The sequence below is a fragment of the Lagenorhynchus albirostris genome, chromosome 17, assembly GCF_949774975.1.
Source record: "Lagenorhynchus albirostris chromosome 17, mLagAlb1.1, whole genome shotgun sequence".
NCBI classification, from domain to species: Eukaryota; Metazoa; Chordata; class Mammalia; order Artiodactyla; family Delphinidae; genus Lagenorhynchus; species Lagenorhynchus albirostris.
This window is the reverse complement of record NC_083111.1, coordinates 47723811-47736602: the sequence shown is the minus strand read 5'-3', so window position 1 is coordinate 47736602 and position 12792 is coordinate 47723811. Positions and strand designations below refer to the sequence as shown.

At 46.8% G+C, this 12792-nt stretch overlaps 1 protein-coding gene across 5 annotated transcripts in view; it reads left to right on the top strand.

Annotated features, from left to right (window-relative positions):
* The first annotated feature begins 882 nt into the window (after window positions 1-882).
* NCALD (neurocalcin delta) overlaps window positions 883-12792 on the top strand; it is a 432659-nt gene continuing 420749 nt past the window's right edge. For 2 of the 5 annotated variants that reach the window (XM_060127586.1, XM_060127589.1), the window contains exon 1: window positions 1037-1076. The gene's annotated coding sequence lies outside the window, so the exon portion shown is untranslated. Of the gene's footprint in view, window positions 919-1030; window positions 1077-12792 lie in introns of those variants that run through there. The other 3 variants (XM_060127588.1, XM_060127587.1, XM_060127590.1) reach the window with 3 other exon arrangements.

The following is a 12792-nucleotide window of genomic DNA, read 5'->3' as shown; positions in this document are numbered from 1 at the left end:
AAGGCAGAACTAAGAACTAAGAGGATGGCTTTGGTCAGGGGAACATTTTCCGTGATTTTCAAATCAGAGTTGGCAGATGTATGAACCTAAATGTGACGGTCATTTCTACAACTACTAGTCATATTAAAAGATTTTGTAATCATTATAACAAGCATGGACAAGTCATGGTGCCTTTACAGCTTTACATGGTGCCTTTTTGTTATTTTTACCAGCAAGTTTTTTTAATCAATGAATTTGACTTGCTATTGAGATCTTCTGTGGGTTCTGGAAATGTTGCTGCAGTTGACAAGTATAAGAAGTTACAGTAGCTTTTTGAGAGGTCCTGAGTGGCCAACGCAGCAGGACAGGAACATGTGATGGCAGTCACTTGATAAATATTGGTTGAATAAATTGTCAAGACATTTGCCTCTTATCATCTCCAGTGGAGATGGAAGATTTGGTGACATTCTGCGGTGGGCTACAGGAGGTGGGGGAAACGAGGGGGGAAGAGATCCCTTAGATGTCCTTCTTCCCAGCTTTTTGCTAAGCTCTGGTAAAGAAAACACTGATGAGGCAAAGCAGCCCGTCCCTCCTTGCGGGCTCGTCCTTCCAAGACTCCCTTGAACTTCACTGCTGCGTAGCAGGGACCCCAGGGTCTCCCAATCGAGGCCTGGAAGAAGGTGCTCTACGTTGAATCTGACCTTCCCACGACCCTAAACAAATGGCACCGCTTAGAAAGCAGCAGTGTAGACTGCCTAGAAGCCTGGCGGTGGGCTAGGACTAGCGTGTATAACGGGGATAATAAGCCTAGCGGCTGCACCAGCACAACATCGGGGTGTCCACTGCACCTGCAAACCGCGCGCGCGCCTCAGCTTGGCCCTCTGCACCCCAGCCGTCCGCCCACCCAGGAGAGGCTGCCTGCGGGGCCGCAGTGGGGAGGTGGGTCGGCGGCCGCGAGGGGGGGAGGCGGCGAGCCAGGCTGGGGAGGGGGGCGCGGCGGGCGGCGGTGCTGTCCCGGGGGAGGCGGGCGGAGGGAAGGCGCCGCCGCCGCCGCCGCCTCAGGCGCGGCGGCACAGACGCTGGGAGCGGCCGAGGCGGTGAGTCGCAGCGCCTTCCGTCCCCTTCTCCGGAGCGGAGCGAGAGCGTAGTCGGAGTTGCAGCCTGGCGGGTGTGCGGGGGTGGTGGCACCGGGAGCGGCTGCTAGGGGGACCGGCGCGCTCGGGGCGCGGCGGGCGCAGGGGTGGGCGCGAGGAGCGCGCGGTCCCGGAGACCTGGTCCCCGCCGCCCTTCCCGGCTGCAGCTCATCCTGTCAATTCCTCCGTCCTTCCTTCAGTGCCTCTGAGGGAAAATAAAACAAAACCAAAGACCCTGAAGATGGTGGCAGAAAAAGAGAGCAACTTTGCAGAGGGACGCGCAGAGGCGCACAGGGCAGGCAGGTTGGGGCCGCGCTGGGTCGGAAGGGGACGTGCTGGGTCGGAAGGGGGCGTTGGTGCGCCTGGTGGCCCGGGACACCGGAAGCATCCCTCCCGGGGTCGGGGGAGGAGGTGGGGGTCGAGGGCACTCGCGGGTTCCCGGGCCTCAGAGTCGGCCCTCAGAGGCCGCAGGAGTAACTTGCGAGGGGTGGGCGCGTGGGGAGGGGGCTTTGGGAACCACCAACAGGCGCCAGTGGAACGCAGACGAGGAAGTGGTCTGCATTTTGGACTCAGGACTTGAAAGATTTGGGTCTCTTGCCCTCGGGAACTCGGGAAGGGGTGTGCTGGGGAGATGTGTTTGAGTGTTTTTCAGTGCATACCGATTTATTTTTAGCTCCCAGAGAAGCAGGATGTGCAAAGTGGGTTGGATCAGCCCGGGAGGGGCAGGAGGTCTCCTTGTCCGCAGGAAATAACACAAGTTTCTTGCTGCAGATGCTTGCTTTAACTCTCATGCCTGGAGAAAGAAGCCATTTGGCTCTCTGAAGGTCTCCCCGCCAGGGCCACTTTCTTCCTGCGGGTCTGAGGCTGCTGGCCAGGCGAACGTGCTTCTGTTAAGCGCTGGCCCCAAATAATGGTACACGTTCTGCTCTCTAGGGCAACTAGTGGGAAACACAGAGGTAGGGCTGCCAGGGTCTTGCTTGCTGAGAAGGATACCACACAGGCTTGCTCCAAGTTTTCCCAGTTCTGACTAATTTGAAAATAATAGACCTAAGCCTCTGGAGCAGACTTTGCTGTCGGGGTTTCTCAGACCTGACTGGCAGTGCTTGTGAGGTTTTTCACTCCAAATGTGCCTGCAAGGACTGCAAAGGAGAAAGGGGTGGTGGGGTGATGGGGAGAGTGTGGGTGTATGGGGAATGCTGGTTGAGGGCTAAATATAGACTTGGGGATGGGGCTTCTTTCAGAAGTGGAGGCTCAAGAAGCTGAAATCCAAATGTTCAGGTACCCAAGCCAGGCCCCTGGAGATTGCCCTGGAGTCTCCCCCATTTCAACCACTCAGCGCCCATCTCGAATATCCACTCTCTGTGGGTGTGCTTAGGAGAGTGGGCTGTGAGGAGAGTGGACTCTGCAGCCAGACTGCTGGATGTGACTTCTGGTTGGGACACAATAGCTCTCAGACCTTGGGCTCCTTAATCTCTCTGGGTTTCCTGATCTGTGGTTGACAATAGGTACCAAACTTATCTCAGGCTTGTTGTGAAGATAAAGTGAATTAATACACAAAAAGCACTTCACACAGTGCTTTGTCATTAGAAAGTGCTGCATAAATGTGAGCTCTTATTTTTGTTGTTGTTGATGTCTTCCCCCTTCTCTCATTTCCTGCTGTCACTGATTTAGTTCATAACCTCATCACTTCTTGCCTGAATTGCTCCAGTTGCCTTCACACTGGGCTCCTTGCTCCAAATCAGGACTCTCTTGCTCCAGTGGGTTCTCCAAACTGCAACTAGAATGCTTGTTTTGAAAATAAAAATCTAAGTCAGTCATTCGGCTTAGTTCCCTCAGAGGCTTTCTGTGGCTTTCAGGATAGAGTTTGGAATCCAAGGCCTTCATGACCCTACCCTGGTCTCCTTGCCAGCTTCATCTCCCAACTCCCTCCGCCCCCAAACCCCATGTGTAGCCTTTACTCAGGCCACTGAGTCTCAGCACCTGCCATCCTCCCATCCTTCCTTGTCTGGTCAACCCCTATGCATTCTTCCCTGCTCTGCTGCAGTGACACTGCCTTCCAGCAGACCTCCTGGTACTCATCACCGCCACAGCTGACTGAGCTGCCCTTGCTTCATGCTGGAATGTTACCCTGCACCTACCCGTCCTATCACTCTGCATTATCATCTGCAATTGTCTTTCCTACCTGCAAGTACCTTGAGAGGTGGATTGGGATTATAAGTAATTGTTTATTGGATGAATGAATGAACATCAGTCAAGCAAAGTTCATTCCTTTCCACTAAAACCAGAAACAAGGAAAATAATAAAGAGGAGGACCAAACCAACTTTTATACATACTACTCTGCAATTAAAAAAAAAAGCTTTGGGAAATAAGGAATAAATAAGGAATCAAAGGTTGGCCAAAAGACATGTGGCACAGTCTCTTGGAACAATTTCAGAGGTGTTTTTTTAATTGTAAGGAGTTAGACTAACAATGGAGAAATGTAGTGATTTGAACTCTTGCTTTCCTCACATTGGCTGTGGGGAATGAGTGTGTTCGGCTGTCTGAGGGGCTGTGCGGTGAAATTGCTTCTGGAAGTAGAAGTGAAGGTCAGCACGTGCATGGGCTTTGTAGCTCTTCCTTGGATTGTAGCTTCCCCCAGAGTGTGGGTGTCAGCTTGCCCTGGGATTGGCGTGATAAGAACAGAAACTCTCCTGTCATCAAAGCTCCTCTGTACTTTTCAGGCAATTCAGTGTGTTCTGTGTGTGCACTTCTGACTGAGGTGGCATTTCCAAGTGCTCCAGTACTGAGCTCCCAGGAGTCCTGCAGAGGGAGATAAGATGGTGCCTGGATCTCTGGGACAGCCCCAGAGTCTGATTTCAAGGCTCCAGAGCAGGGGGTTTGGTAAGCTGAAAGATCAAAAAATGCTTTTTAACATTTTTAAGGGGCTGAAAACACAACAAATCAAAACACAAAGAAGAATATATATTAGAGACCATGCCTAAAATACTTACTACACTGTACTTTACATAAAAACTGCCAACTGCTGTTCTGGAGCTAAGACAATTGGTTTCATTTTGCCTGTCATCTTTGACTGATTTGATTGGTAGTGGCTGCCTGGAGAGCTGGGTTGAAGAGGAATCCAAGGCTGGGTCCAGGCTCAGTAGGAACGAGTGCTGTGGTCAATTAGCGATGTCTGTCAGGGTTTGGGATTAGGCAATAATGACAGCCAGGCTTGGTCCTCACCGTCCCTCTGTCTCTATCACCATGATAGAATACCCCAGCATTCCTGAGTTCTACACTAGTCTAGGGCTTGGGCTTGGTTGCGGGTTTCATCCCTGAGCCATAGGCTAAGAAGTAGGAGCAAGGGTGTTTCTCCAGCACAACATTGTTATACTGTCACCAGGAGATTGGCCAATAGATTTTGGATTACAAAGCAATAGATGTCCACTATAGTAATGTCAGCATTCCCACTTAACAGATGACAGGCTTAGGGGCAGTCAATAACTTGTCCGTGGACACATGGCTAGCAAACAAAGGAGTTCTGATTTAAAACCCACAATTTATGCAATTAGTAGGATTGTTTGTCAAAAGAACAATTTAAAGTGAGTTTAGCGTGAGGTTCTACTCTTTTCATTTCTGAAAATATAGGTAACTAACTTCAAGAAATGTTAAGTACTGACTGGCTAGAAGACTTGGGAAAAAAAGAACATAGACTTCTTCGGCTAGATTTTTACTCACTTATTCAACCAATATTTTTGAGGATGTGCTCAACATTTTGTTAAGTTCTAGGGATTTGGATGAGTATGATCTAGTCCCTTGTCTTGAAGGAATTTGTATTCCAGCTTGAAAGTGCAAGACATAATTAGGGAACAGATTGCTGGAATGAGGGGTATATGGGGGAAGTGCAGGAGCTGAGCACCCTTGATGGAGACAGTGACCTTCCAGTTTGTGTATCCCCAGTGCAGTGCTTTGTGTAATAGGTGAGCAATTAATATTTCTTAAATACGTTTAAAAATTGTGGTTAAATATATATAGCATAAAGTTTACCATTTTAACCATTTTTAAGTGTTCTGTTTTGTGGCATTAAGTACGTTCATGTTGTTGTGCAACCGTCACCACCATCTATCTTCAGAACTTTTTCAATTTCCCAAACTGAAACTCCATACCCATTATACAAAAACTTTTAATTTCCTCGTGCCCACTAGACCCTGGCCACCACCATTCATTCTACTTTCTGTTTCTACGGATTTGACTACTCTGGGTACCTCATATAAGTGGAATCATACAATATTTGTCCTTATGTGACTAGCTTATTTCACTTAGCGTAATGTCTTCAAGGTTTATTCATATTGTAGCACGTGTCAGAATTTCCTTTCTTCTTAAAGCTAATATTCCATTGTATGCATATACCACATTTGTTTATCCGTTTATCTGTCGATGGACACCTGGGTTGCTTCTACTTTGTGGCTTTTTTTTTTTTTTTCTTTTTTCGGTACGCGGGCCTCTCACCGCTGCGGCCTCTTCCGTTGCGGAGCACAGGCTCCGGACGCGCAGGCTCAGCGGCCATGGCTCACGGGCCTAGCCGCTCCGCGGCATGTGGGATTTTCTCAAACCGGGGCACGAACCCGCGTCCTCTGCATTGGCAGGCGGACTCTCAACCACTGCGCCACCAGGGAAGCCCAGTTATACCCTTTTGAGTGTGTTGTCTGCCTCCCTGTAGGACCGTGGCTGATAAACCTTTCATAGGGTTTATGCTCACAGCGGCATCACTCAAAATAGCCAGAAGGGATTCCCTGGTGGCGCAGTGGTTGAGAGTCCACCTGCCGATGCAAGGGACACGAGTTCGTGCCCCAGTCCGGGAAAATCCCACATGCCGCGGAGCGGCTAGGCCCGTGAGCCATGGCCGCTGAGCCTGCGCGTCCGGAGCCTCTGCTCCGCAACGGGAGAGGCCGCAGCAGTGAGAGGCCCGTGTACCACACACACACACACAAAAAGGGTACAACTGAAGAAAGTTTAATGAAAAGACTATACTAGTTCTCGCTTATCCTCAGTTTTGCTTTCTAAGGTTTCATTTACCATGGTCCGAAAATAAGTGGAAGATCTGGAAATAAACAATTCAAATCGTGCGCCATTTTGAGTAGTGATGAAATCTCGCGTTAGTTTGCTCCGCCCCGCCCAAGACGGAATCGTCTTTTTGTCCAGCGTGTCCTGCCCGTTAGTCACTTAGTAGATCCACTTCCGTGGTATTTTAGTTCTTGTATTCAAGTTATCCTTATTTTACTTAATAACGGCCCAGAAGCGCAAGGGTAGTGATGCTGGGAATTCTCATATGCCAAAGAGAAGCTGTAAAGTGCTTACTTTAAGTGAAAAGGTGAAAGCTTTCAACGAGGGAAGAAAACAAAGCCTTATGCTGAGGTTGCTGAGATTTAAGGTAAGAACGAATCCTCTATCCGTGAAATTGTGAAGAAGGAAAAAGAAGTATGTGCTGTGCTAGTTTTGCTATCATATCTCAAACTGCAAAAGTTACAGCCCCTAACCTGGGCCCTGCGACCCTCACGGACGGTGTCCCTGTTGGGCTCCAAGAAGGCGTGAGTCCCCCTTGAAATGCTGTGCAAAATTTGTGCATGGGTGCATTTTTTTCTGAAGAAAAAAAAAAAAGTTACGGCCCCAGTGAATGATAAATGCTTAGTTAAGATGGAAAAGGCGTTACATTTGTACAATTAAGATATTTTGAGAGAGGGAAAGAGACCACATTCACATAACTTTTATTACAGTATATTGCTATAACTGTTCAATTTTGTTATTGTTGTTAATCTCTAACTGTGTCTAACTTATTAATTAAGCTTTACCATAGTTACATATGTATAGGAAAAATCATAGTATATATAGGGTTCAGCACTATCTGTGGTTTCAGGCATCCACTGGGGGGCTGGGAATGTGTTCCCCATGGATAATGGGGGACTACCATATTCATAAAGTTGTGGGCAAATTAAGGGAAGTCACCCACACTGGCTAGATGAGTGTGCAGTCCTGAAAGGGTGACATGAAAGAGCAGTTTCTGGAATTGCCCTTCAGTAGAAGAATACAGCTACTGCCTAGGTATGGTCTGGCCGGGAGGCACCAGGTGAGTAAGTCCCCAGCCACTCTTTTCTCACCCCCTCTAATCTGCTGGTGTCTTCCAATTGGCCAAATCAACCAGAAGCCAGAGGGCAAGAAATGCAGGGACTACCTTTTTTTCTATAGAAGTCAGCCTCCCAGGGCTGAGAGCAGGGTGGAGAAGGGAGGAGGTTGGATCTGGAGGGCAAAGCAGAGAGAATCCGGCAAGAGGGAGCCTTACGATTATCCTTTACAGGTAAGAGAACTAAAGCATCAAGAGGTTGAGTGACCTACCCTAGGTCAGTAGCTAGTAAGTTGTGGAGCTGGGATTTGAACCCAGGAACATTTCTTCTGTACATCTAGTTGGATCTGGAATGTTAGGTTTTTCAGAAACCTGTGTGTTTTGATTCTTTGGTAGTAACCTGATTTGTGCAAACTTAGCTAGGCTGTCAAAATTTAGAGTAAGTGACTGCTCAGAAATCACCCCCCCTTTTTTCTAAATAACAGTGTGTATTTTTTTTTAAAATATTTTTTGGCTGCGTCGGGTCTTAGTTGTGGCACGCGGGATCTTTCATTGTGGAGCACGGGCTCTTTGTTCGTTGCTGTGAGTACACGGGCTTCTGTAGTTGTAGCACGTGGGCTCCAGAGCACATGGACTCTGTAGTTGCGGCACATGGGCTCTCTAGTTGTGTCGTGCGGGCTTAGTTGCCCTGCGGCATCCCCTGCATTGCAAGATGGATTCTTAACCACTGGACCACCAGGGAAGTCCCAACAACAGGCATTTTTTAGATATGTTTCATAGCTGATTGGTTATGTTTCAATAAAAAAATCTTTTTTGTATAGTTGATGATATGTCCGTGAAACACACGTGAGAAAGCTGTAAGTTTGTTTTGTTTTTAGTTCAAAGTTTCAAAAGAGTTTATAGCGTAACCTGGCTGCTTAAACATTAATGAGACTTGGCCACCTTGGAAGGAGAAGAGTGTTGAGGACAAAGGAGATGGTAGTTCCCTCCCTGCTATTCTGGCTGGGGGGAATGCACAGGGCGGGGTCTAGTGTGTGGGAGGTGGAGCTCATTTCCCCTGAGGCATGACATGAGGGGCTCTGTAGCCAGAAGAAGCTCTGTGGGAGCCTGATTATTATGGTCTCCAAATACATGTAGTACTGCATTGCGGAAAAGACCTATTCTGGGGCCAGAACTAGGCTCACTGTGAAAGCAGAAGGGCTGCTTTGGAAGGCCTCATATTTTCCATTCCCTGAGAGGTGAAGCTGAGGCCACAGGTGAGAGATGTGGCTGAGGGCTTGTATTAGTTTCCTGTGGCCTCTACAACAAATACCACAAACTGGGTGGCTGAAAATAACAGAAATTTATTTTCTCACGATTTTGGAGGCCAGAAGTCTGAAATCAAGTTAACAGCAGGGCCAGGCTTTTTCCAGAGGCTCTGGAGGAGAATTCTTTGCTTGCTTCTCCTAGTTTCTGGTGGCTATCAGCATTTCTGGGCTTGAGGCTGCATCACTCCCACTCCTGCCTCCTCCTCTCCTCTGTGTGTACCTTATAAGGACAACTGTCATTGGATTTAGGGCTCACCTGGATAATAATTCTAGATAATTTTCCCCCCAGTTTTATTGAGAAAGGCTGACATACATCGCTATAAGTTTAAGGTGTACAGCATGATGTTTTGATTTACATGTAGTGTGAAATGATTACCACAAAGGTTCAGCTAACATCCATCGTCTCATATTTATACAATAAACAGAGAAGAAACACAAAAAGAAAAAAAAATGTTTCCTCTTGTGATGAGAACTCTTAGGATTTATTCTCTTAACATCTTTCCCATACATCACACAGCAGTGTTAACTATAACATCATATTGTACATTCTGTCCCTACTGCTTATGTATCTTATAACTGTAAGTTTGTACCTTTTGACCATCTTCCTCCAATTCCTTCTTCTGTCCTCTGCCTCTGGTAACAAGAAGTCTGATCTCTTTTTCTATGAGTTTGGTGGGGTTCTTAAAATTTGTTTGTTTTTAGATTCCACATATAAGTCATATATAATGCTTGTCTTTCTCTGTCTGACTTATTTCATTTAGCATGATGCCTTCAGGGTCCATCCATGTTGTTACTAATGGTAGGATTTTCTCATTGTTTTATGGCTGAATAACATTCCACTGTGTATATATACCACAGCTTTATCCATTCATCATCAGTGGACACTTAGGTTGTTCCTATGTCTTGGCTATTGTAAATAATGCTGCTATGAACATGGGGTTGCAGATATCTTTTTGAGTTAGTGTTTTCATTTCCTTTGTATATATTCCCAGAAATGAAATTGCTGGACCATATGGTAGTTCTATTTTTAATTTTTTGAGGATCTTCCATACTGTTTTTCATAGTGGCTGTACCAATTTACAATCCCACCAACAGTGCACAGGGGTTTCCTTTTCTTCACATCCACACTGGCATTTGTGATCTCTTGTCTTTCTAACAATGATCATTCTAACAGTGGTGAGGTGCTATCTCGTTGTGGTTTTAAGTTGCATTTTACAGGATGGTCTTATTTCAAGATCCTCAACTTAATTATATCTGCAAAGACCCTTTGTTCAAATAAGATCATATTTGCCTGTTCCTGGGTTTAGGATGCAGGCATATCTTTTTTGGGGCCACCATTCAACCCACAACAGAGCTCATGAGTGTACACCGCAGTCCTTGATCCTGTGATTCTGTCATGATGCCCATAGATTTGATTTACCACCTGGGCTATAGGTTCCTTGATAGAGTATAGGTCTTGTACATGCTTTTGATTTGATCTATTGAAATTTTATTTTAACTTTAAATGACAAACAAAATTCTTAGAATCTGCCATCCCTTATTTCTGAAATGAAGGGGTGAGTGAAAAAGGCTGTCAAAAACCAGTTCGGTCTCTGCCTTGCTGGAAGTTTTCTGTGCTTTGCTTTGTCCCGTGCTTGGAGGAAATGAATGGGAGAAGGGCAGTCACTGCTCCTGTTCTGGCTTCTCACCTGGGGTTGCTAGATGCTTTTAAAACTGTAATTACTCAGAGGAAGGCTAAAGATGTTAGAGTCTTTCAGGAAAATGAAGCAGAAGCAGTAAAGTCTCAAGTTTTAGTCCTTCAGAAAGCATTGGCTTAGAAATATGGTTTGTAAATGTTACCAGCATATCAACAAGGCTTTTATGCGTGTGTTTTCAATAATGAGTCCCAAACTGGGGCCTGTGTACATCAGGCACACAAGACAAGGTCAAGGGTAGCTTTGGCAATTACCTGGCTAATTTGATGGCTGCAACTCATCAAGTGGAATATATCAAGAGAGTCCACCCCAGGGTGTAAATTATTCTGTTTGTCTGTGTTGATCACATTAACTGGGTAAGAGCCAACATCCATTCCCTCTGTGCTATGGAGAGGCAGTTGTTATTAAGGTCCATTTCTCTCCAGGGGCCAGCTAATTTTGGTTTCTCAGCCACTTTGCAGTTTGACTTCAAAAGGGAAAGAGGAAAGAAAAAAAAAGGTAAAATGTCCCTTCACTTTATTATGTTATATATTCTGCTATAACATTGTTACTCTGGTTAATATTAACTTTGGGTCTGTTTGCTTTGAATAGTATACGTGGCATACTGTGATGCTTAGAAAATTTAGTCTCACCAGCTGAAGAAAATGGTTTGCCTTGCACAAGACTGGCTACATAATTTAGGAGGCCCAGTGCAAAATGAAAATGTGAGGCCCCTGTTAAAAAAGTTATTAAGAATTTCAAGATGGTGTCAGTGAGCATTAGATCAAGCAGGAAGCCCTTCTGAACATAGTGCCTTGTGTAACTGCACAGGTCACTTGCCCATGAAGCTGGCCTTGGAGTCACATAGATGCTGAGGATGGCGTCTTCTGACTTACTGGCATCTTCTTGACCCCCAAAGAGCGACTAGGCCAGTTTCCTGTGCTGCAGTTGAAGCACACTCTTCTGTAGGGACAAGGACAGCGAGCAGGCTGGCCATCTCTTGTTGTGTCCTCCGTGTCTCTTTCCTCCCTTATCCACGTGGCTCTGTGCCCTGAGAGGCTGATCTCTACCATCAGCATCAATGTCCATCTTTGTCTTCTGATTTCTAGTGTAATTCAGCCTATGGTGGGTCCAGCCATTGTTGGGAGGGTGGGAGGAGAGTGAGGTAGGGTAGTTATTTCCTCCGTGCCCTCCTGCTGGGTTGGATGTTGCAGGCTGGCTTGTCTGTTGCCTGAAGGCCACAGCTCCATCCAGGCATCCTCTGCCTGCAGCCATCCTCTCTGCATTCCTTTAGCCACTCCTTCCCCTCTAGCCCTCAGGCCTAGGGTGGTAATGCTCCCTGATGTTGTGAGCGGAGCCTTCACTGCTTTCCTAAACCCCTCATTGCCGTCTTCTCACTAGCCTCGATCCTCAGTAGGATCACAGAGACCTCTGGGGCTTGCCTGGGCCCTAACAGATCTGGCAACCCTCTGCCAGAGCTTGACCACAGCTTGCACTGCTACAGAGCTGAAAGAGCAGCTGATGGCTCTGCTAACGCGTGACTGCTGCACCAACTCCTGGAGAAGCTGGCAGTCAGGAAGCAGTGTGTCCACACCGCAGTGGTGGAGAACGTGTGCTTGGAGTTGGGCATTTGAATTCTCCGGCATGACTTTGGGTGAGTCATCTCATCTGCAAAATGAGCATAATGATAGTTCGTCGCTTCTGGGGTTGTTTTGAGCATGAACTGACGTCATGTGGGCATCGTGCTTGGCACAGTGCCTGCTATGCAGTAAGTGCTTGTAAAGCCTGGTGGCATTTGCCATTAGTTCTCTGTAGTGCCCCACTTGAGGGGATACACTGTCTACTTTGTCTCTGATCTGAACCAAGGCACTTACAGCCTAGAGTACACCAATGATTATCAGGTTTTCATTATTTCACTGTCGTTTTGGGTGTTATTTTTGTCTATTCAACGAGATTGTAGTGTTTTGGAGATCAGAGATTCTATCTTCAGAATTGTCTTGGTGCTAATCTAAGTTCCCAACCTAGTAGCTAGCACATCATTAAGCGGATAAGAAATATGTCTTGGCTAAATATAGTGACCACATAATTTATTGTTCACACCAGGACACTTTTTTTTTTTTTTTTCGCTGATCTGAAGGAAGTCAGTTTTTTTTTTTTTAATTTTTATTTATTTATTTTTATTTTTGGCTGTGTTGGGTCTTCGTTTCTGTGCGAGGGCTTTCTCTAGTTGCGGCGAGCGGGGGCCACTCTTCTTCATCGCGGTGCGCGAGCCTTTCACTGTCGCGGCCTCTCTTGTTGCGGGGCACAGGCTCCAGACACGCAGGCTCAGTAGTTGTGGCTCACGGGCCTAGTTGCTCTGCGGCATGTGGGATCTTCCCAGACCAGGGTTCGAACCCTTGTCCCCTGCATTGACAGGCAGATTCTCAACCACTGCGCCACCAGGGAAGCCCACTAGGACACTTTTGAGTGTGAAGGAGGAGAGCTTTTTAATGATTATAACAAAACAACAGGCACAAACACGGATGTCCTAGGCAATCCAGGTGAAGAGCGACATATGGTCCCCCTAGTTAAGTGGGACTTAAGATAGTTTTCCAAATGTGTT